Raw genomic sequence first — 24,700 nt, 5'->3', positions numbered from 1 at the left:
GGACGAGCCCATGCCTGTTTTCTGATATCTTTGCCCAAACTCGTCTCATTCCTCAAGAGACCCTGCTCCGCGACCCCCCTTCCTGTTCTCCGAAGAAAGCTGTGGCATCCTTGTAATACATTCTGTTCACTTTGTCAAGCACGTGTAAGAGGATTTCTATTGTTTGCAAAACAAACGTGCCTTTGATAACACTCAAATTATCAGGAGAAAGAAAAAAAACAAAAAACAGCGTAAAAGTTTGCTGATGCGCCTCTAACCCTTTGTCTGCCCTTCCTTTTCCAAAATCATTTTGTTCAAAGATGTCAGGCAGGGACTTCCCTGGTAGTCCAGTGGCTAAGACTCTGCACTCCCAATGCAGCGGGGGGGCCCAGGTTAGATCCCTGGCCAGGGAACTCAGATCCCACACACTTGCAATTAAGACAAAGCACAGCCAAGTAAATAAACAAATATTGTTTTTTAAAAAAAAAAGACCTAGGGTACTCTGGATAGACAGTCAGCAAGGTCTACATACTTCCCGAGGACGTTGATGCTGGTGTGTGGTCCAGAAATGCACACAAAAAGATGAACAGGGAAAAGAAGGCAATGGTCTTAGATGATCGTGATTGGAACAAGTGGTTGGGGGTCATGACATCATCATTGTTACCCAGGAATCCTTTCTTGAAATGCAGAGGGTCTGTTAACACGCGACCAGCATCTCTACTGAGCAACCACAGATTGAAGCTGAGTAAGTATATGTCTGTTCCACCCCACCTGGAGTTCCCATCCTCTTAACTGCATCCCTTATGGGTTCTCTGAAAGTGAAAGTGTTGGTCGCTTAGTCATGTCTGATTCTTTTGAGACCCCATGGACTGTAGCCCGCCAGGCTCCTCAGACCATGGGATTCTCCAGCCAAGAATATTGGAGTGGGTTGCCATGCCCTTCTCCAGGGGATCTTCCTGACCCATGGATTGAACCTGGGTCTCCTGCACTGCAGGCAGATACGTTACCATCTGAGCCACCAGGGAAGCCCCTAAGGGCTTCAAACTCTATCTGGCCTCAAACCTTTAGAGGTTCTGTCCGGTCTTGCCTAGATCTGGTCCCCAGTCACAGGGTCTGACCTGCAGGAAGACCCTCAATCCCTTCATGATCACCTCCAAGGACTCAGGCTGCCCTGGGATAGTCCCCTTCAGGCACAACTGTTCCTCTTTAGTCTTTATGTCATCTGGAAATGACTCTGTGTCCACACAGTAGTTCTGCCACAGTTCCCCAGTTCCCCCCAAATTACCTTGCTTTGTGTTTGTACGAGCCCCAGCAAACTCCCCTGAGATAATTCACAAACTGTCATTCAGACTCAACCTTCCTAACAAACTTATCAGCGTTGTATGAAAAAAAAAAATATTATTTAAATACATGTTGACCGCACTATGCAAACAGATTTCTACACAAGTCCCAGGTAAAACGCTGTTTCTCACCCTACTGCCTCGAAAACACTTTCTTTTTCACATTATGTTTCAAATTTTAAACATCTGTGAATTCCACTTTGCTTTCTAGAGCTCTTAATTTCTTCTTACTAATAATTTATAATCTTTCAAAGAGTGATTTAGCTACCTTTCTTCTTTTCTCGTACACAGAGTACATGAAAATTAATGACTAAAATAGATGAAATGGTCTCTTGTTAAGAAAATTATAAATGTTTAAGTCACCTGAATTTTTAAATATTTCCATAATAATAAGGAGCTCAGTAGAGAACGTTCAACACAAAAGTCTCCACTTCTGAGCTACGGTAAAAATTCTGGGACTTCCCTGGTGTCTCAGGGGTAAAGACTCCGCTTGCCGATGCAGGGGACACAGGTTCAATCCCTGATTTAGGAAAACGCAGGCAACTAAGCCCGGGTGTCATCACAACTAAGCCTGTGCTCCAGAGCCCATGAGCTGCAAATACTGAGCCCAGACGCCCTAGAGCCCTGCTCCGCAACAAGAGAATCCAGAGCAACGAGAAGCCCATACAGCAAAGAAGACCCAGCACAGCCCAAAATAAATTAACTAAATAAGAAATTTGGAAAATATTTGTTCAGTTACCTAGGCTCAGAGCTGAAAGCTTCTGTGGAGCTCTGCATCAAAGTCACAGGACCAAAAATCTCGGGAACTGACCAAGCCCCATAGCAACAGCTGCCATGAGCCTCCAGATCTAAATCAACCCGTTCCCTGACCCCATATTAGGTAAAATACCCACCCTATTACCCACCCTACAGCATCCTAACCAATCACCTAATGCCACCCACCCTTCCAGTACGAAATTTCTGTCATGAGGCTGTAAGAATTGGCGATTAGCCCATGAAAGGGGTCGGCTCCCCCATGAGCCAGCCTCCTGTTCTAACAACATATCCCACGTTAATAAATTTTACTCTCCTCTCATTCTGCCTCATGTCTGGAAATTCTGTTCCAACCTGCACACAGACCATCACCAGATTCCAGATAAATACATAGATGTACAGTCCTGGAAATTCTTTCTTTTCCCTGGTTATGAGCCATTTCTTTTCAAATAAAATATTAGTTTCAGGAAGATGAAGACAAACTACAGGCTCCCTAGGAATCATTATAATACTATGGGAAAGAAAAAAGTTCATTTATGGCAAAGAAAAAAAGTCAAATTTTTACTTACAAGGAAAGAGTTGAATTTTAAAAGTTCCCTTGTGAATCTGGATCAAAACATGTTTATTTTCATAACTAGACTGACAATGATGAAAAAAAAAATGATACTACCTACTATCAGTACATGGTATCGATAGATGTATATTAGAATCGTTGGAAATATGTATTGAGAAATGGAATGAAAAAGTGTCTGACTCTTTGCAACCCCATGGACTGTAGCCCACCAGGCACCTCTGTCCATGGAATGCTCCAGACAAGAACAGTGGAGTGGGTTGGGTTGCCACACCTTCTTCCAGGAAATCAAACCTGGGTCTCCTGCATTGCAGGCGGATTCTTTGCCGCCTGAGGCAACGTCAACCTTTCCTCCCGTATCAGTAAACAAACTTAGACTCGGTCACCAGCAATTGCAGCCATCAAAGATGGTGAGCTGGTGCAACGAAAGAGAACTCGGGAAGTGAAAACTCGGAGGAAGCTCAGAAAGTGGAAACACAGGATATTGGCCCCACGTCAGGTTGCAGGAAAAAGTCAATTCTGACTCCAAGCTGGAACTATTTCTGTGACTTCCTTTTTTTTTTTTTTGCTTTTGTTATTATAATCGTACATTACAGCCAGCCTCGGAGAATCCTGCCCCTCTGCCTGACTGTTAAGCTAGAGTACTTTTGTTCAGGACCCTGTCCACCTGTGGATGGCTACAGGAAGGAAGAAATTAACCCACCTCCTGCCTGAGGCTGGCCATTCTAGGAGATATTTGCAAGACTGATGGCCTTTTCGTTTCCTCTGTCCTATAAAAGAACCTGGTATCCAGACTCCAGGAAGATGGTTATTTTGAGACATTAGTCTGCCATCTTCTCAATTTGCTGGCTCCCTGAATAAAGTCCTATTCCTTGCCTCAACACTTCGTCTCTCTCTATTCACTGCCCCGTCATGCAGGGAGCTGAGTGAGCTAGGACTCAGTCACAGTAGCTGAAGTGCATATCAAAGGAATGATTTCAGTGAGCCCAGATTTTTGAATCTTCTCATACTCAGAAAAGAGCAAAATTCCTTACCTTGGGGTATCTGGTTCTGCCCTTTGTTGCAAAGCTTCTATATAATTCAGCTGCTCCTTTGCTTCCTTGGAGCAGTTCTCTCAGGGTGACTTGAGATGCTGCCTCCCAGGCTTGAAGTCCTAAAAAGTTCCCAGCAAATAAAACAAGTGTCAACTTTTAGGTGGCACATATTTTTTTTAGTCAACAGTATCAACAATGTTAAGTGTGCATGCCCAGCTATGCAACAAATCCATCCTAGGGAGGTAGGTAGACAAAGGTTCAAACAGATGTGCAAACATCCTCATCACAGTTTTGATTAAAACAGAAAACACCAAGTTTAGAAACATTCTAAATATTCATCAATTTCTCCTTCGGTCGCTAAGTCGTGTCCGACTCTTTGCGACACCATGGACTGCAGCACACTAGGCTTCCCTGTCCTTCACTTTCTCCTGGAGTTGCTCAAACTCCAGTCCATCGAGTCAGTGATGCCATCCAACCATCTTCTCCTCAGCTGTCCCCTTCTCCTCCTGCCTTCAATCTTTCCCAGCATCAGGGTCTTTCCAATAAGTCAGCACTTCGCATCATCAATAGGTCTGGCTAAACAAATGATAATACAGTTTATACAGTACTACTAATCTACTTAAAATGCTAAGAGACAGGATGAACAGATAGATAGATGGATAGATAAAAAGAAAGGAGGGAGGGAAGAAGGAAGGAATAAATTATCATTGATCTTATCATCATTGATCTTATCATCCTTGATCTCTTCTCATAGGCAAACAAATGCAAATTCAAGTTTTATATTTATTAGCACTGGCCTTGATCATGGCACAAATCACGAGCTACGTTTTTTAATGCCAGGATCAGCTCATTTCTACACTAATAACTGTCATCAGGACTTGGAGTTATGACGTATCTATCATCCCTGAGAAACTCAAGGTAAAGGAAGATTACTGTAGGTCCTTGGGGTCATCTGTATCTGATTCATCATCTGATAATGACACAGGTTTTTCACCTAACAGGTGGATAGGCTCTTGATGCAGAAGAAGGTGCATCAAGACACACTGTGCCCTTTGGTCTTTCACACCTGGCTTGGGTCCAGCTCAGCAAATTTGCATTCCACGTAACCCAAGCGACAAGCCTAAAGAGAAGAGCATCAGAGGAAACACTCTCATCTCCTGGAACAAGGACCTGTGAATGTTGGTTTGTGTTTCCATTTCATAAGCGATCCCACACAAGATGTGCAAGTTATAAACAGGGGCCATTTGCCTGCCTGACGGTCTTGGAAATATCTTATTCCAAATTCTCTCCAGAGTGATTTTTCCCCCCTCTCTTTTCTTTCACTGAACAGATGGATAGAAACATGAATTTTATCCTATAATGTCAAATTGTGTTTGCCCAACATTTGTGAAACTTGCTGCCTGGGAAACTTGACCAGAAAATTTTGGAGTAAAACCAGACATGTGACAACAGAACAAAATGGGCATCTCTCATTCTGCAATTCACACGTATAAACAAGTTATTATGCATTAAACTAAAACTGCCCAGGATCAAATTCAAAAAAAAAAAAAAAAAAAAGTGGAGATGTCTCATCTATAAAATCCTCTGCTCTCTTCCAGGATTCCTAATTTAGAGAAAGTACAAGCAATAAAAACATCCAAATCATAAATTATTAGCTCTGTTATCACAGTAAAAGTTCTCTAAGATGACCCTGAGTTAATAAACTTCTCAGACTAATCAACAGAGCCCATTCCTTCTGTAAAACATTCTGACTAACTTCTTAACACACTAAACTCTTATGGTAGCCAACAGCTTAGACTCTAGGCTATGTAAATATATAAATATATATTTGAGTATAAACACACAGACATATACACATATTTGTTATTTATCTATTCACTTTTACATGTATATATTGTTTTATGGGCTTCCCAGGTGGCCCTGGTGGTCAAGAAGCCAACAGGCCAGTGTAGGAGACATAAAAGACGGAGGATCGATCCCTGGGTCGGGAAGATCCCCTAGAGAAGGAAATGGCAACCCATTCCAGTTGCCTGGGAAATTCCATGGACAGAGGAGCCTGACGGGCTACAGTTCTTGGGTGTGCAAAGAGTCGGACGTGACTGAGTGTCTGAGCACACAGGCACACACACACACGTTGCTTTACATGTTATCTAGTGTGTAGTATTAGTCGCCTAGTCGTGTCCAACTCTTTGTGACCCCATGGACTGTAGCCCACCAGGCTCCTCTGTCCATGGGATTCTCCAGTCAAGAATACTGGAGTGGGTTGCCATGCCCTTCTCTTACATGTTCTATATAAATACATAAACAGTTATGAACAATTATATATATACAAGTTTGATGAACCCAAGCTTCCTTTTTCAGATTCTAGATACCATTGCAGATGGATTATTCCCAGCAATCTGGGATAGCAATATTCCTATCCTCCATGGCCTAGTGCACTCCCTATTGGTACAGAAGAGTGGTAGAAACTCATTTTTCCCCACCTCGTCCACACTGACCTAACCTAACACCTAGTGATCAATCCCATCCCCCTTAGCACACTGGTAAGAGAAACTGGATCACTTCCTTATAGAGACAACATGAGAAATTACAGATTTCCTGGAAATGTGTTTATATTAAACTTCCTTTCCTTTTTAGCATGAAATCAATATATTATGTATCTCTATAAAGTTAAATATACTGTTTGAAGTATGCACACATTTGTTATACGATTCCCCATTTTAACTGACTATTGATTAACTGAATGGTTACAAGTCTTGATCTCTTTAAATAAGAAATGAGCAAATGCATGAGAACCCTTCAGAAAATGTGGTAAGAACTACTTTAACTTTCTTTACACACTCCTGCTGGTCCATTAACTATAACAAAAATTCCAGATTTCTAGTAGAAGTGAAAGTGAAAGTTGCTCAGTCTTGTCTGACTCTTTGCGACTCCATGGACTATACAGTCTATGGAATTCTCCAAGCCACAATCCTGGAGTGGGTAGCCATTCCCTTCTCCAGGGGATCTTCCCAACCCAGGTGTCCCACACTGCAAGTGGATTCTTTACCAGCTGAGCCACAAGAGAGGCTCAAGAATACTGGAGTGGGTAGTCTATCCCTTCTCCAGGTCATCTTCCCAACCCAGGGATCGAACCCAGATCTGCCATACTGCAGGCGGATTCTTTACCAGCTGAGCCACAAGCGAAGCCCAAGAATACTGGAGGGGGTAGCCTATCCCTTCTCCAGCAGATCTTCCTGACCCAGGAATCAACCCGGGGTACCTTTCTAGTAAAGGTGCGATTAAAGACCAGTGGGTGTCCTACCAATCCCTGCTTGAGTTTCAGATGGCTGGGTCCTCCCACCAAACCTAAAGTACAAAGAATACGCAGCCTGTGTGTGCCCCACAAGGAGAGGGTGTGAATACGGTGGTGCAGGTTCCCAAACTCGAACACACTGTGACCCTGCCCCAGAGGCAGGCAGCTCCCCCATGGGAAGCATTAGGAAATAAGGCAGGTGCAGGGGAATGCGGTGTGGCAGGGGGACACAGAAATGTCTGCTCCTCAATGGAGACAGGGCTTCCCCGATGGCTCAGCTCACTTGCAATGTAGGAGACACAGGAGACGCACGTTCAATCTCTGAGTCGGGAAGGTCCCCTGGAGAAGGCAAATGGCCATCCACTCCAGTTCGTGCCTGGAGGATGCCCTGGACAGGGGAGCCTGGTGGGCTACAGTCCACAGGGTCACAGAGCGTCAGACACAACTGAAAGACTGGGCAACACGCAATGGGGATGGGCAGACGGTCACATTTCTACACCCTACTCAGTGGCTGAACCCTGAGTGTTTTAGGTATGGTAGGAAACACTATTGAGATAGCCACATGGATACGCCTGGAGATAATCATGCTAAGCGAAGTCAGAGAGAGAAAATTCCATATGACACCACTTCCATGTGGAATCTAAAATATGGCACAAATGCACCTATTTAGGAAATAGAAAGAGACTCACAGACATAGAGAACACATGTATGGTTACCAGAGGAGAGAGAGGGAGAGAGAAACGAGGAGGCTGGGGTTGCTGCTGCTGCTGCTAAGTCGCCTCAGTCGTGTCCACGACTTAGCAGCAGCAGCAGCTCTTGTTGCAAAGCACGGGCTTTAGGTCATCTGGAGCAAGATGCCACAATGAGAAGCCCTTCAACCACAAGTGGAGAAAACCCACCCACAGTAACCAAGACCCAGCTCACCCTAAATAAACACTCCACACTTCCTATGTAGGGGGCACGGGTTTGACCCCAGGTTGGTAAAGTAAGATCCTCCATGTTGCATAGTGCAGCAAAAAAAAAGAAAGTGTAGTATTTCAATCAGGCTGTATGCGCCCTTAAACTTGAAAGTATTGATGAATACATTGAGAAGTGTCTTTGTCATATTATTTCTGAGTCAATCTGATGATGCTGCTGTTCAAACTATTCAATGGATTAATTCAACGAACACAAGCTCTCTTTGCCACACTACAGGCACCATTCCAGAATGGATTACTCTCCCCGATCTACCCAGAAAAATATTCCTGATACGTCCATGATCTATTATCTTGAGGGGGTGGAAAAGTGAAGGCCAGAGGGAGGAAGGGATGACAGAGGGTGAGATGGTTGGATGGCATCACCGACTCAATGGACATGAGTTTGAGTAAACTCCAGGAGTTGGTGATGGACAGGGAGGCCTGGCGTGCTGCAGTCCATGGGGTCGCAGAGTCAGACACGACTGAGCGACTAAGTTGAACTGAACTGAAAAGGGACAGAAAACTCATTCTTTTTCACCCTTGTCCACATGGATGTAACCTTTGTCGTTGTTTAATACTCAGTCCTGTCCAACTCTTTGTCAGAACCTGTCAGGCTCCTCTGCCCATGGGATTTCCCAGGCAAGAATACTGGGGTGCGTTGCCATTTCGTGTTCCAGGGCATTGTCCCAAGCCAGGAATTGAACCCACTGCAGGTGAATATTTACCACTGAGTCCCTGGGAAGCCCCCTAACCGAACCTTAGACCCATCAATAAATTCCATTCCCCCTAGCACATCGGATAGACAAATTCAATCACTTTCCTATCAATGCAACACAACAGATTTAGGAGTTTCTAAAACTATCGTGTTTGTATTAAATACAGCTTCTCTTTTTTTCTATTTAGCATGAGATCAATAAGTTGGCTACACACAGGGCTGTGTGGAGTGGGGCAAAATAATCCACCTCAGTAACTCCAGACAGAAGCCTGGAATCTTAAGATTCAGTTAAGCTCTTTACCTGTAGATGGCACGCACTGCTTGATTTGGAAAAGCCATTTCAGCTTGTCTATTTCTCCCTCTTTGCTGGGGTGGGGGTGATGAATACGAAAGCACTCCCCACTCAGAAGTGGAAATAACTGACCAAAGCAATGTATCTGTGTGTTCTGTGACTGTCAAGGGGTCAGGAAACCTATCCCCTTTGTGGGATCCTTGTGGGAAAGTGCATTTGCACTCTGATTAGACGACCCAAGGTTACAACTGCTACCAGCAGCCTTGCTCCTAAGATTCCATTGTTCCCCAGAGCAAATTACAACACAGAGAATGGGGTTTCAGCTGTTTGTGTGTGTGTAGTTTTATCTTGCCGGGCAATGGGCTTATCTGTTCGTTAACAGGAACGTATGCACCTGCCGATGCGGGAGACGCAGGAGACACGGGTTTGATCCCTGGGTCGGGAAGATCCCCTGGAGGAGGGCATGGTAACCCACTCCAGGATTCTTGCCTGGAGAATCCCATGGACACAGGAGCCTGGAGGGCTACAGTCCATGGAGTCGCAAAGAGTCAGACACGACTGAGCATGCACACAAAGAAGAAATTGGCAAGGAAAGAAGAAATGTTTTTTTCACCTGAATTGAAAACTAAATTATATATATATATATATATTTAAATATTTCATTTGTGTGGGTACTCAGTCACTCAGTCGTGTCCGACTCTTTGTGACCCCGTGGACTGTAGCCCACCAGGCTCCTCCGTCCATGGGCTTCTCCAGGCAAGAATACTGGAGTGGGTTGCCATTTCCTCCTCCAGGGGATCTTCCTGACCCAGAGATGGAACTTGCATCTCCTGTGTCTCCTGCATTGGCCGGCAGGCTCTTTACCATTAGTACCACCTGGGAAGCATTTAAACAAAAATAATCTATGCTGACCATAAATAATATTTTTATATATTTTGAGAAATAATTTGTAAATATATTTATAAAAATGTCTTTTATGTTAACCAAAATGGTTTAGGGCTTCCCTGGTGGCTCAGCTGGTAAAGAATCCGCCTGCAATGTGGCAGACCTGGGTTCAATCCCTGGGATGGGAAGAGCCCCCAGAGAAGGGAACGGCTACCCACTCCAGTGTTACGGCCAAAGAGTCAGGCACGACTGAGCGACTTTCACGAAACGAGTTTAAAAGATGATTTAAAAGACAACGTGTCAGTTGTGTTTCTCGAACATATGCACGCTCCCACGCATGGCTTTGGGGATCTGTGATAAAATGGCCCCATCTTTGGACTTCCCTGGTGGCCCAGTGGTTAAGAATCCACCTGCCAATGCAGAGGACACGAGTCCGATCCTTGGTCCCTGGTTCGGGAAGATTTCACATGCCGCGGAGCAACTAAGCCCATGTACCACAAACTACTGAAGCCTGTGTGCTCTCGAGCCCAGGAACTGCAACAAAGAGCGGCCCCCATTAACCACAACTAGCAAAAGCTCTCAAGCAGCAAGACCCAGTGCAATCAAAAATAAATCAGTGCATAAAAACGTCTCCTTCTTCCACTTTGAGCACCACCTACCACTTCCCTCTGCTACTCCTGCTAAACCACTCTGGCCAGTAAACACACAGGTAACTAAAATATTACCCTCCAGGCTCTTCTGTCCATGGGATTCTCCAGGCAAGAATACTGGAGTGGGTAGCCATTTCCTTCTCCAGGGGATCTTCCTGACCCAGGGATCGAACCCTGGTCTCCTGCATTGCAGGTCGATTCTTTACAGTCTGAGCCACCAGGGAAGCCCCAACTGAAATATGCATCGGACCGTTATAACTCTGTGATTGGCATTCTCTATTCTCTTTGAATAGAATACTCCTACCAACCCAACAGATTACTGTTGGACCCAATCTACTCTGGTTGACTAGATGTCCCTGAAAATAATGTCTCCTGGCAGGCAGTGATTGTATGTTATTTCACAGGGGAATCATCAACTCCCATGCATCTTTGCTTCATCAAATTACAGATTCATCACCGAGATATTCCTCAAACTCCAGGCTCACAGTCCCACCCCATTGGTTTAAGCCTTCAGGCAGCACTTTTTACAGCCCCAGAGTTCAGCAAAATGCCTCGAGGCCAACGTCATAAACTAGGAGGGTAAGACAGAGCTACTTGTTTTTTAGTTGCTAAGACAACCTTGACTCTTTGCAACCCCATGGACTGTAGCCTGCCAGGCTTCTTTTTACATGGGATTTCTCAAGCAAGAATACTGGAGTGGGTTGCCATTTCCTTCTCCAGGGGATCTTCCCAACCCAGGGATTGAACCCACGTCTCCTGCCTTGCAGGCAGATTCTCTACCACTGCGCCACCAGGGAAGGACCAAAGCTATAGCTTCTTCAAATCCCAATCCTGGGAACTTTCCTGGTGGTCCAGTGGCTAAGACTCTGTGCTCCCAATATAGGGGGCCAGGGTTCAATCCCTAGTCCGGGAACTAAAAGCAACCTTCTGCAGCTAAGAGTTTGCATGCCACAAATAAAAGACCCCACATACTGCAGCCAGACTCAGTGCAGCCAAATAAATTAACAACAGTCCAATCCAGGATTTCCCAACCATTGGCACTTTCCAACCCCTTGATATCTGGGGCTGGACAATTCTTTGACATGGGGGCTGGTCGTGGGCACCGTAGGATATTTAGCAACACCCCTGACCTCTACCCACGGGATGACCATACGACCACCTCTCTCCAACTGTCATAACCAAACACGTCTTCAGACCTTGCCAAAGAGCAGCCCTAGAAGACCTATGCATTTCATGTCTTCTGAACATTCACAGACAACAATAAGTTGACAAAGGCTCTGAAAAATCCTATGACGAAGAAAGAAGTCAGATCAACCGTATTCTCCCGTGGATTTAGACATCTGCATATCTCACACACTGTGCTGCCGGAGAAGACTCTTGAGAGTCCCTCGGACTGCAAGGAGATCAAAACAGTCAATCCTAAACGAAATCAACTCTGACTATTCATTGGAAGGACTGATGCTGAAGCTGAAGCTCCACTGCTTTGGCCACCAGATGTGAAGACCCGATTCACTGGAAAAGACCCTGTTGCTGGGAAAGACTGAAGGCAAAAGGAGACGAGGGCGGCAGAGGATGAGATGGTTAGACAGCACCACTGCCTCAATGGACATGAATGAGAGCAAACTCCAGGAGACAGTGGAGGACAGAAGAGCCTGGCTGCTGCAGTCCATGGGCTTGCAAAGAGTCGGACATGACTTAGCAACTGAACACCAACAAACCTCACAAAGCTAACCTTGAACAGAACATTAGAGAACCGCTGTTCTATGAAATCTTCTTATTAACCCTACTTTAAGGACATGAGGCAAACTCCTGACCTAATTGAGGCACTTGTGAAAATATACCCCATAATCAAATGTCTATTTAAAACCCTTCAATTATTTGCTTATGAATATGAATGGCCACCTAATAGACACAGGTGTAATGGAGACTGGCACTCTAAAATTACTTCAATTAACCTAGGACTTATTATTTGCCGGTATATTTGTCTGGAAATAAAATGTTCTGGTAATATACAGTGTTCCAAATGGAGGTCCTGTGTGTCGATGATGTACTATTTGTTCAGTTATTTACCAAATTCATTTCAGTTCAGTTCAGTCACTCAGTTGCGTCTGACTCTTTGCAACCCCATGGACGGCAGCACACCAGGCCTCCCTATCCATCACCAACTCCCGGAGACTCAAACTCATGTCCATCGAGTCGGTGATGCCATCCAACCATCTCATCCTCTGTCGTCCCCTTCTCCTCTTGACTTCAGTCTTTCCCAGCATCAGGGTTACTACTTGATAATTTTTATAGGTGAAATATTGAAAAGACCATGAGCTTTAAAGCTAGCTTTGTATCCAACGCATAAAATATCCCTCACAAACACAGCTGTGTTAGAAAAATTAAGCAAGCCTTTTGAAATAACAATGTTACTATTTAATAACCCAGAGAATTGTTTTGGGGCTTCCCCTTGTGGCTCAGCTGGTAAAGAATCCACCTGCAATGCTGGAGACCTGGGTTCGATCCCTGGGTTGGAAATAATTTTTGTGCGATTATGGACACCAATTCCAATGTGTGTGGGGTGTTCCCACATTTATCAAGTAATTCTCGGACACAGGCTGGATGTCCTACAACTCAACTCAATTCTGACACTACCTGGAGATACAGTCAGATCCACAGGTTAAAGGCTCAGTCCTACAAGACTGAAGCAATTTAACACACACAGACACACACACACACACACACACACACACACATCTACAAGATTGCCCCAAGCTCCGTAAACTTCAGAAGCCAATCACAAGTCCAGAGTTTCACTGGAGATTCTGACCAACCGGCTCTGTATCAGAATTTCCCACAAACCACACCCCGGGTGTGATTAATTTCCTGGAGCAGCTCACAGAATTCAAGAGAAAACTTTTACTTACTAGATCACTGGCGCATTACGAAAGATACAACTCTGGAACAGACACCTGGGAGAGGCACACAGGGCAGGGTCTGAGAGGATAGGACTCTTTGCAGGCTGCCATTGTCCCCAATTGTCCACATGGTCACCTACCCGGAAATGCACCCATCCCCTGATTTTTTTTTTTTCTTTTTTTTCTTTCCTGGAGGCTCCATTATGTAGGCATGATTGACAAGACCATTGACCACTGGGGATTAAGTCAACCTCCCGCCCCCTCGCCCCTCCTCGGAGGTCAGGAGGGGGATGGGACTGAAAGTTCAGACCCTTGGCTCATCCGGGTTGGTTCCCATGGCAACCAGCCCCCAGCCTCTGGTGCATTGCAAAAGTTACCCTATTAACATGAAAACACCTTGAGGGCTCTCCTCAGGAAATTCCAAGGGTCTTAGGAGCTCTGTGGCAGGAAACGACCGCCAAAGACCAGGCATATATATCATCTTATAAATCCCAATATTAAAACACGCTTCTGGGGTGATGTGTAAATTTCTCTTTCACCATGAAGATGGTCAATAAGTGTTGATTTCTGTTCAAGACTCAATCTGACCACCTACTGACTGGGGAGAGTGCATTCTATCCTGAGATTTAATTTTTTTTTTTACAAGTTTGTCGATTTTAAAAGCAGACACTTTTGGGGGGTTGGGGGGCATGAGATGAATCGGGAGATTGGGATTGACATATATACACGGCTGTGTGTAAATCAGATAACTAATGAGAGCCTACTGCATAGCACAAGAGTCTCTATTCCTTCCAGGGGGCCTCCAGGTGGCCCTAGTGGCAGAGAACCTGCCTGCCAATGCAGGAGATGGAAGAGACACAGGTTCCTCCCTGGGTTGGGAAGATCCGCTGGAGGAGAGCATGGCAACCCGCTCTAGTATTCTTGCTTGGAGGATTCCATGGACAGAGGAGCCTGGTGGGCTACAGTTCATGGGATTGTAAAGAGTCAGACACGACTGAAGCAACTTAGCATGCATACATGCCCTCTACTCAACACTCTGTGAGGACCTAAATGGGAAGGAAATCTAAAAAAAACAGTGGATATTTGTATACATGGGGCTGATTCCCTTTGCTGTACAGTAGGAACTCACACAACATCCTAAAGCAACCATACGCTAAGAAAAATTATTAAAATAAAAACACAGATTTTTATTAGAAAAGGTATTCTTCCAAGTTTTGGGGCTTCCCTTGTAGCTCAGTCGGTAAAGAATCTGCCTGCAATGCAGGAGACCTGGGTTCGATTCCTGGGTCGGGAAGATCCCCTGGAGAAGGAAATGGCAACCCACTCCAGTATTCTTGCCTGGAGAATCCCAAGGTCAGAGGAGCCCAGTGGCTACAGTCCTCAGGGTCGCAAAGAGTCAGACACGACTGAACTGACACATGCATGCAAAGAAAAGATTAGGCAATAGAACATGCTGTCTTTCTCAGAATCAATTCTGACCTTTTATACTTTCCCAGGATATTGAAAAAAGCAGTTGAGGAAGGAAGGAGCTGCTGAAGGTCTTGAAACTTGCCCATACCCTCAGGCAGGAGTCAGCAAACTTTACCTATAAAGGGGGAGATGGCAATAATGTAGTCTTAGTGGGTCATAAGGTCTTTGTTACGACTACATATCTCTGATGTGGTGTACAAAAGTGAGCAGAGATAATACATCAAGGAAAGAGTATGCCAATAAAATTTATTTACAAAAGCCCGCGGTGGACAGGATTCAGTCCCTGACCTGTTATTTTCCACTTTACTGCCCTGCAGTGCCAAATGCTGATAAGCAATGAATGAATGGGTAATAAATCTGCAGAAATGGAATAGCACTTGTATCTAATTGCTAGATCCGTTTCAGTTTTGCAATAATACTAATAATTGATTATAAAAGAGCACCAAGGTAAACATCCATCTGGGGAAATGACTGAATAATCAACTGTTAAAAGTTTTTATCGGGGAAAGTACAGGGCTTCTGAATTCTTTTCAAAGTGAAACATTATCATTGCTTTTGGAGCACATTCCACAGAATATTATTATCTTCTGGGTCAACCTGTCTAGTGGAATACTGATTACATTATAATCAGCAAAATGTTCTTATTCAGCATTTTTCTGGCAATACAGTAGACCTGGGTTCGATCCCTGGGTTGGGAGAATCCCCTAGAGGAGGAAATGGCAACCCACTCCAGTATTCTCACCTGGAGAACCCCATGGACAGAGGATCCTGAAGGGCTACAGTGCATGGTGTTACAAGGTGAAAGTGAAAGTCACTCAGTAGTGTCCAACTCTTTGTGACCCCATGGACTCTACAGGCCAGAATACTGGAGTGGGTAGCCTTTCCCTTCTCCAGGGGATCGTCCCAATCCAGGGATCGAACCCAGGTCTCTTGCATTGCACGTGGATTCTTTACCAGCTGAGCCACAAGGGAAGCCTAGGGTCACAAAGAGTTGGACCCAACTGAGCAACTAGCCTTTCCAAGTTACAACCATTTCATCCACGACATAAATCTCTGCAATAATTCCCCCCGAAATTAAGTCCCATCTGTCTTTTCTAATCAACTCACTTTCCTCCTTCAAATTCCAGACATCATCAAGCACACATGTCTGCTAGAATCTGTTTTTAAAAGGACTTTCTTTGACTAGGCAATTTCCTTCAAGGATGATTGCTGAGAAAACCATCAACAATAATAATATTATTTTCCTTGCGACACAGATTTGAGATGAAGATGGATTTCTGGTCTATTTCTTTGCTTCTTTCTTTTTTATTTTCCCCCTCAATCCTCTTTCCCTCCCTCTGTCCCTTTCTTTCTCTTTTTCTTTTTTTCAGTCTTCCTCTTTCTCTTTCCTTCCGCCTTCCCTCCATCCCGTTCTCCCTTTCTGTTTGAAGGCTTTGATTTGCTACGGACCACATCAGCACAGAGGCTGTAGGTTATTGCATTTTCAGATGGACAATCCCCGAGTGACCATTCTAGCCAATGTGATTGATGCTCTGCCCTGTTCCCAGCGGATCCTTCATGCCACCTCTGTGTGCACACCTCACACCTCTTGGCTCTTTTCCTGGAGTGTCTCCATCAGGAGGTCTCCTGTCTTTGGGCTACTGGAACCGAGAGACGTGTTAGGGGTCCAAATGCCCTTCCCACGTGGCACCTCCACCCCCAATATATCCTCAAGCCCCAAACTATGTAGGCGATGACTGAAGAGGGGTAAATCCACATGCCCAGCTCCCTGGCCTTTAGGCAAACACATACAAAAAAATCCCCTAAGATGCTGTTTACATCCAAGCATGCTACAGAGATCAGGTTGAAGCTGGGACTTGGCAGAAATCACGCGCTTTTGTCTCCCCTCCTTCCTGCCCTGCCTTCTCCTCCTGTGGCTGGCTTCCCTTCCTTGGGATCCTGAGATTCCTCATCCCGGGTCAGCCTGTGGGGAACCTGACCTGAGTCTCTGTGCTGTATCAGGCTCTGTCAATCACAAATGCCTTTGGCCACCTGATGCGGAGAACCAACTCATTGGAAAAGACCCTGACACTGGGAAAGATTGAAGGCAGGAGGAGAAGGGGACGACTGAGGATGAGATGGTTGGATGGCATCACCGACTCTATGGGCATGAGTTTGAGCAAGCTCCGGGAGTTGGCAATGGACAGGGAGGCCTGGTGTGCTGCAGTCCACGGGGTCGCAAAGAGTCTGACACAAGGGAGCAACTGAACAACAAGGCCCCTGCCATCTGCCTCTACAAGGATTACATCAGGTGCTGCGGCTGCTGACTTTTCAACACCCCCTGCAAGCAGCTCCGGGTGGAAAGGAGACAGGAGGCATCTGTGTTCTGGGAAAAAGTAGCAAGACAGGTCTTCAGAGAGTTAGACATTTTCAGAAGCTGATTTTATGCATGCAATTCTTGCATCTCCTCCTATCTAGAAATGCACTAAAATCCTTCATGGTGATGTCTGCTCCTCAGGACGAGCAATTACCCTCAGAAGACTAGCAGAAACCTTCTGGGCAAAAAGAAAATATGTGCTTGATTGCATGTACTATCCCTTCACTAAAATTGCATATCTACTGACCTTCCCCTTTGCCTCTTTGGAGCAGTCTCTCAGAGCTATCTAGGGTGCTCTATCCCGGGCTATAGTCCTCATTTTGCCCCCAAATAAAACCTGACTCATAACTCACGTTGGCCTTTGTTTTTTTGTTGTTGTTGTTGTTGTTTTTTTAAAGCTGGCAGCAGTGTGCTAGTTCTCAGGAGCTTGCTTGCACCTCCATATCCAGGAACCTACACTGGCATATTTCGACACCCTCCACCATTGTAACCTTACACAAACACCTGCAGCTAATGCACCCCGCAACTGCAAAACAGACCCAAGGCTAGGTCTGGAACAATGATAACTGCAATCGTTTGCACTTGCTCTGACTTTCCAGACTGGCTTCAAGCCATCTCATGGATAAGGTGACCTGGGTTTCTTACGAGTCATTGTAAGAATTATCTGCAACGATCATTCTGAATCACAAGATACTTCCATCTGGTTCTGACCGGCGACTGAGATGGGGGAAAAGGGTAGCGCCTCCTTTGATCAATACGATCACCTCTGCTCTCGGATCAATACTGTCTGAACTGGCTGAAAAATACAATTTTTATCTATTTAGGCAGCATCGATCAGGCCCTACTAAATTGATTCAGAATGATGATACGGAATAATTTATGAAACAAAAATGTCAGTGTGCAGAATAGCCAAGAGAAAGAAACCGCGCTTATTTCACGGGGGCCTGTGCTCAGCTCAGCCCAGCTCTGCAGGAGCTGATGAGCTTGGGGAGTGAGATATCGTATGTGATGGTATCTCCTGCTGGAATGAAAGGAAAGTGACTTAAGAAAGATCCCAGGGAGGCTGAAGCATAAACATCCTAGACCCTTAAGCAGGAGGGATATGCATGTGGAAAAGGCTGGAAATATAATTAAAAGATGCTTGCTCCTTGGAAGGAAGGTTACGGTCAACCTAGACAGCATATTAAAAAGCAGAGACATTACTTTGCCAACAAAGGTCCATCTAGTCAAGGCTATGGTTTTTCCAGTGGTCATGTATGGATGTGAGAGTTAGACTATAAAGAAAGCTAAGCGCTGAAGAATTGATGCTTTTGAACTGTGGTGTTGGAGAAGACTCTTGAGAGTCCCTTAGACTGCAAGGAGATCCAACCAGTCCATCATAAAGGAGACCAGTCCTGGGTGTTCACTGGAGAGACTGATGTTGAAGCTGAAACTCCAATCCTTTGGCCACCTGATGCAGAGAGCTGACTCATTTGAAAAGACCCTGATGCTGGGAAAGATTGAAGGCAGGAGGAGAAGGGGATGACAGAGGATGAGATGGTTGGATGGCATCACCGACTCAATGGACATGGGTTTGGGTGGACTCCAGGAGTTGGTGATAAAAAGGGAGGCCTGGTGTGCTGCGGTCCATGGGGTCACAAAGAGTTGGACACGACTGAGGGACTGAACTAGCTAATACTGGAGTGGGTTGCCATTTCCTCCTCCAGGGGATCTTCCCGACCTGGGGACCAAAACCGGATCTACTGCATTGGCTGGTGAGTTCTTTACCACTAGAATCACCTGGGAAGCCCTGTGGAGTGCTAACTGCTGGCAAAATGGCAGGCTGCTGATATCAAAATGCTCTCCTTGTGGTCAACTCTGCCTCACGTGTACATCTGCTCCTGTTCAGGCTGCCAGTGATAATTCAGAGTCACAGTGATCATCTTTATGTGGGTCAGTGATGAAGCCTGAGCATGCCAAGTCCATTTGATTTTCCATTCCTCAGCTGCTCCAATGTTTCTCGCATCTTAACTATCTGAGTGTAGGATTATTAAAGACTTCAGAAGCCGGACGTTTTGAAGGAGCGTTACTCTGAAAGAAAATGCAATCCGTTGTACCCCAATGTGAAAAGCAACACTCGAAAACTTCTAGAAGTACGTATATTAAAATGTTATGACTTTGAATAGCAAGAGTTTTCATCACCTGAAGAAAGGATGCAAATCAAGAAGAAAATGATTAACACGTTGATAACGTCAAAACTACAACAAAATTCTTTAGCAATAGCTTTGTTGTTCAGTCGTTCAGTCGTGTCTGACTCTGCAACCCCACGGACTGTAGCCTGCCAGGCTCCTCTGTCCAGGGGATTCTCCAGGCCAGAATACTGGAGTGAGTTGCCATTTCCTCCTCCGGGGGATCTTCCCCATCCAGAGATTGAACCCAAATGTACTGTGTCTCCTGCATTGGCAGGTGGATTCTTTACCTCTGAGCCACTGGGGAAATACCTGTCATAACTGGACAACCAATAATAATCCAAACACACAAATATAAACCATCTACTGGATTTTTGTGAACAAAACTGATGACTGTTTTGTAGCAGTAATATGTAATTAGGAAACATACAAATCTATATTATGGGCACACACTGTAAAATACATGTTACATAAAATATTTTGTATCAACTATACATATATATATATATCTTTGTCCATGTGTGTGCAAATTTTGATAAAAACAAAAACCAAAGAAGAGAGATGAGCAAAGAATAGGAACAGTAAATTCTTAGAAAAGGAGAGATAAATGGTTAAAAACATATGAAAAGGTATTCAACTGCACCGGTAGTCAGAAAAATGAAAATTAAAACAACAGTAAAGTTGTACATAACCATGTGCTTTCATATGCTAAGTCACTCAGTTGTGTCTAACTCTTTGTCACCCCGTCTACTATACCCCACCAGGTTCCTCTGTCCATGGGATTCTCCAGGCAAGAATACAGGAGTGGGTTGCCACGCCCTCCTCCAGGGGATCTTCCCCACCCAGGGATCGAACCCAAGTCTCCGGCAGCTGCTTCATGGCAGGCGGATTCATTACCACTGAGCCACCAGGGAAACCCATTCTATAACCATAAGATTGTCAAGTATTAAAAAGTGTGCCGATCTCTAATGCCCGGAGTTTGTGCAAACTGTACAGTGGAGACCATTATAGGTATATACCTGCCCTCTGAGCTAAAAAATTCATTCCTAATTATACAAGTTAAAGAAACACTCATATCTGTCTTAAAAATGACATGTTCAGAAAGGTTCCTTATGGCATTTCCTATCAAAGGAGAAGAGTGGAAGCAACTCAATTTTCCATTCAGGGGATAAAAACAAAATCATAGGTTGGATATTCATGCAATGAAAGACTTGTGTAGGAGATCAAATGAGCCAACCACAGATAGATGAACAGACAACAGTCTCTAACAAAAATAGCAGGGGATGGTAAAAACCAGAAGAATATGCACAATATAATAACATTTATTTCAAATTGTAAATCATGCAAAAGAAGTCTATGTGTTATTTCTGGATACCCAATTCACAGCATCACTTTAAAGACAAATAGACAAAACATAAATACCAAATTGAGGATCCAAATTTTTGGGGGGGGCAGGGTAGAGGCAGGATGGAAATGAGTGGGGAAATAATAAAGAACATGGCAACCATGTCTGTAAGTTTCCATTATTTCCGACGCTAGATACTGATTCAATATATGGATGGATGGATAGATGATGAATAGATAGGTTGATAGGTGAATAATTGACATTAGTTTACTTATAATTCTCTGAGAACAGCTAGTCATTATTTGTCAGAAAGTCACTATGTATAAACTATCTGCCGGATAATACTTGTTTAGTGAAAATGATCAAGCCACTTCATTTTCTTAAGGTATGGAAGACTAACCTCGGCCCTGTATGAGTGCCAATAAACTGCACACCAGCCTCTGACAATTTTATCCACTTCTGCCCAATTAAATGTGTTCTTGGTAGGAAAAAATAGAAACAAATTTTGTGTTACTTTAGCATGAGAATAACTGGGAACTTGAGTTTTTTTAAAATATATTTTAGGATCTTTTTTTTTTTAATTACTATCATTCTTACTGCCATTTTTATTTTTATTTTTTGACCCGTACCTTGTGGCATGTGGAATCTCAGTTCCCTAACCAGGAATCAAACGCTTGATCCCTACATCGGAAGTGCATAGTCTCAACTACTGGACCACTGGGAAAGAAAGCCCTGGGAACTTCATTTTAATACCAAAATTAAAAATAAAACTCCTGTGAAACCTCGGTCACCATTTTCTTCTCACTCCTCCTTAGCATTTAATCTCTGTTAGCAAAGATCAGAGAGAGCTGATTTACTTAGAATTCAGCTTTGGGAATTTATTTTCATACATATGATTTGGGGTATGTAGTTCGCCAGTGCAAGCTACGCCCGTATTTTGTTTTCTCCTTTGTTTACAAGACCATTTCCAACAATTAAAGTCCTATAGTGTCTCCCTTTTTTTTTTTTCTTTGACTGCACTGCTCAGCATGTGAAATATTACTTGCCTGACTAGGGGCTGAACCCATGGCCCCCTACCCCATTGGAAGCATGGAGTCTTAACCACTAGACCACCAGGGAAGTCTCTACAGTGTCTCTATTAAAGGAAATACAAACCTGAAGTATATTTGTACAGAGAAATGTGTATACAAGAGAGATTCTTTAAAAGAGAGGAAGCAATTAACTTTCTGCCCTGTAAGATCATATTTGCAAATTATTTTCCAGAATCTTAATAAGAAGGCCAATCACTTCTCGGGTATTAAGAGAAATCAAATCCTATAATCCTCAACCTCTATAATCTCATCAACACTCAGAATTATTAACCTGGTAGTAAATCCTCCAGAGTTGCAACATTTGGAAATTTTCAAACCCATCAGTTCAGTTCAGCTGCTCAGTCGTGTCTGACTCTGCGACCCCATGGACTGCAGCACACCAGGCCTCCCTGTCCATCACCATCTCTGGGAGTTTGCTCAAACTCATGTCCATCGAGTCGGTGATGCCATCCAACCATCTCATCCTCTGTCGTCCCCTTCTCGTCCTGCCCTCAACCTTTGCCAGCATCAGGGTCTTTTCCAAGGAGTCAGTTCTTCACATCAGGTGGCCACAGTTGGAGTTTCAGCTTCAGCGTCAGTCCTTCCAATGAATATTCAGGACTGATTTCCTTTAGGATGGACTGATTGTATCTCCTTGCAGTCCAAGGGACTCTCAAGAGTCTCCTCCAACACCACAGTTCAAAAGCATCGATTCTTCGAACCTATACTTGCCTAATCTTAAACATTTTCCAACAGTCGCTCCCCACAAAACAGCAGGAGCTGCAGATTATAAAGCGTATTCATCGTCACAGCTGATTCTATTAAGCAAATCATGTTTCCATCCCGAGCGACTGGCCTATGGCCCTCGATGTAAACGCAATTTGAGTGTCATGTTTTATTTAGATACCTGACGTTTTGACCTATACTCACAAAGCTTTCTGTCACTCATGAAGGTTTATATAATTTACTCTTAAGCCTGAATCTTCAGGACGTGACGCATGCATAATAAATGTAGCAAGGTGAAAAGAGAAGAGAGCTACGGTCAGGTTGCAGTTTGCTTGACTCTCTTATGATGGAAGAAAAATGAAACCGAGAACTTCCATTCTAAGTAAGACACAGGTGAGAGTTTCACGTCCGGCACTGGTGTGGATAATTGTTCCACTGGATAAGCTTTCTAATATGAGCATTAGATTATTAGGAACGAAATACACGGTTTCCCAGGCCTCCTTGTGGGTACCAACACAGAAACACGTAACTTTGTGGCGTTACGTACACATGTATCGTTCTGTGGATGAAAAGTATGCTTTGCTATGCCTACAGGGTACCTACTAGAAGATTCTCTAGGAAAATGAAATGAAACCACACTTCTTCTTTGAGTGTCAAAGGGCAGCAGTCAACACCACACATACTTTCCCATCCAAGTTCTGAAGTCATTAAGAAAAAAAAAAACAGTCGGATTCCCTGGTGGTATAGTGGTGAAGGATCCGCCTTGGAATGCAGGGGGTGTGATGGGTTCGATCCCTGGTCCGGGAACTAAGATCTCACATGCTTCAGAGCAACTAAGCCCGCAGATTGCTACTGAGCCCGAGGGCCACAACCACAGAATCTGAACGATGCTGCATGATGCAAGAGAGCTCCCGAGTGCTTCTGCAGCTAAGGACCTGACACAGCCATACCAGACAAAAAAAAAAGGGGCAACTGAAACCAAAATGTTACCTTTATTGTCACTGCTAGGGTAGATCACACGGCTTTTCAGGTTCACTTGCTAAGTCACGTCCGACTGTTTGCGACCCCGTGAACTACAACATGTCAGGCTTCCCTGTCCTCCACTGTCTCCTGGAGTTTACTCAGACTCACGTCCATAGCGTCGGTGATACCATCCAACCATCTCCTCCTCTGTCGTCCCTTTCTCCTCCTGCCCTCAATCTTTCTCAGCATCAGGGTCTTTTCCGATGAGTCGGCTCTTTGCATCAGGTGGCCAAAGGATTGGAGTTTCAGCTTCAGCAGGAGTCCTTTCAGGGTTGATTTCCTTTCGGATGGACTGATTTTGTCTGGTGACAATTAAGTATTGAGCCCTTAGTATAAACTCAGCCACTGGGTTCCAGCCAACATTGGTCTGAACTAGGCTTCCCTCTATGACTATCCCCTTGAGACACGCAACACATCAAAACAGAGAAGAATGTCTCCTTCCTCTTGGCGGCTGACTCCCACGACAAAGCGGTAAAGATGGAAGCTGGTTAAAGCATGTTCCTAAAGACTCAGACAAGTCAGTCTGCTTCTCAGGGAAGAGGGAGGGAGGCAGGCAGTAAGTGGGAGGCAAGACAAATAGGAGGTGGTACACCCACCACCGAAGAAGGCACCAGGTATGGAGCAGTGTCCCCTCCCTTCTGCAATTAGGAAGAAATGCTCTATTTACGTGAAGACCTGAAATCCTGAGCCATTCAATACCACACGTATCCAGTGCAGAAACATTTCAGTACCTACTATGTGCTATTCACACAACTGCAGAAAGCGTGCATTCCTTCATTCTTAGTCATGGCGTACGTAAGTCAGACTGGCATAGGACATACGAAAGACGTATTTGCATCCCACCGTGTACTCAGACAGCAAAAGAAGTTGACACTCTTGAAGCAGAGAGCTTGGTAGTTCACCAAGATTTCAGTTCAGTTCAGTCGCTCGGTCGTGTCTGACTCTTTGCGACCCCATGGACTGCAGCACGCCATGCCTCCCTGTCTATCACCAGCTCTTGGAGTTTGTTCAAACTCAAGTCCATTGAGTCGGTGATGCCATCAAACCATCTCATCCTCTGTCGTCCCCTTCTCCTGCCTTCAATCTTTCCCAGTATCAGGGTCTTTTCCAGTGAGTCAGTTCGCATCAGGTGGCCAAAGTATTGAAGCTTCAGTTTCAACATCAGTCCTTCC

General features: G+C 44.6%; 1 non-coding gene across 1 annotated transcript; it reads left to right on the top strand.

The window, feature by feature from the left end:
• The first annotated feature begins 315 nt into the window (after nucleotides 1–315).
• Nucleotides 316–392, top strand: TRNAG-CCC. The gene has a single exon. It is a non-coding gene; the product is annotated as a tRNA-Gly (tRNA).
• The last annotated feature ends 24,308 nt before the right edge of the window (nucleotides 393–24,700 follow it).

This window comes from Bubalus bubalis, chromosome X (assembly GCF_019923935.1).
Source record: "Bubalus bubalis isolate 160015118507 breed Murrah chromosome X, NDDB_SH_1, whole genome shotgun sequence".
NCBI classification, from domain to species: domain Eukaryota; kingdom Metazoa; phylum Chordata; class Mammalia; order Artiodactyla; family Bovidae; genus Bubalus; species Bubalus bubalis.
This window is presented reverse-complemented; position numbering and strand designations above follow the sequence as displayed.